Genomic DNA, 1,036 nt, shown 5'->3' on the forward strand with positions numbered 1-1,036 from the left:
TCTGCCTCACCCCCCCCCCCATGGCCCCCCACTGACATGATTTGACGATTGACAATAGTGAAGACTTAAAAATTCTGATTTGACTATGAAAATTATTCAGTGACACTCCTAATAACAAATGACAATGACTCTTTGGTCACAATAAATTGTTTATTCACTGGTTTTGGATGTTCATAACTATATTACACTATATATAATTTGTATATGTTTTGATTTTTTGCAATCGCATAATTACACAAAAACTTGTTATTATTACATTTTTCACAAAATGTAAGCTGGGTTGGGAGTTATAGGCAACAGTATTGGCTACATTTTCAGTAGAATTTTAAGATTCAAAGTGTAATGCACATGCAACAAAATTTCTTTCATATAATAGGTTCTACCTTTAAATAACTTTCATGTTAGATCCAACTCAATACAAAAGCAGTAGAAAAAAAAATGTAATTCATATGCTCATTATGACGTTAAAAAAAACCCATTAATTTGGCATGTTGGGCTTCTACTTATTCGGGGAGAAAAATTATAATTTACATTATAGTTTACATTGCTTGATTGTATTACTTTGTTACAAAAGATCTTTTTTATTAATAGTTTTGTAGATTTATACATAATGCAATGTAACAAACATGTGTGTAATATTAGAAAGGATAATTTACAGGAATGTAAAACACCAAAATACATGGTGTATCGCATAGACAAATGGTCACATTATCGTTAATTTTTGTACGGTTACTTTGGATTTCCCTCTGATTTTTAATAACCTTTTCACAGATTCTTTGATTTCTTGTGTCTGCAGAACATAAATGATTGGGTTCAGCATGGGAGGAAAGACGGAGGTCAGAGACAAGTTTATGATCCTGGCATTTGGATGTATTTTTTCCATCAGGGTAAATGTTATTATTATTGGGAGAAAATAAATTGTCACTAATGAAAGATGAGCTGTGCAGGTTTTAAATGCCTTTACTCTTTCCTGAACTGTGGCTACTTTAGACAATGCATAGCCAATATTTAAATAACTAAACAAGATAAATGTCAG

General features: G+C 31.3%; 1 pseudogene; it reads right to left on the reverse strand.

Annotated features, from left to right (window-relative positions):
* LOC116700886 (olfactory receptor 51M1-like) overlaps positions 1–1,036 on the reverse strand; it is a 16,152-nt pseudogene that overhangs the window by 15,025 nt on the left and 91 nt on the right.

The sequence above is a fragment of the Etheostoma spectabile genome, chromosome 13, assembly GCF_008692095.1.
Source record: "Etheostoma spectabile isolate EspeVRDwgs_2016 chromosome 13, UIUC_Espe_1.0, whole genome shotgun sequence".
In the NCBI taxonomy this organism is placed as follows: Eukaryota; Metazoa; Chordata; class Actinopteri; order Perciformes; family Percidae; genus Etheostoma; species Etheostoma spectabile.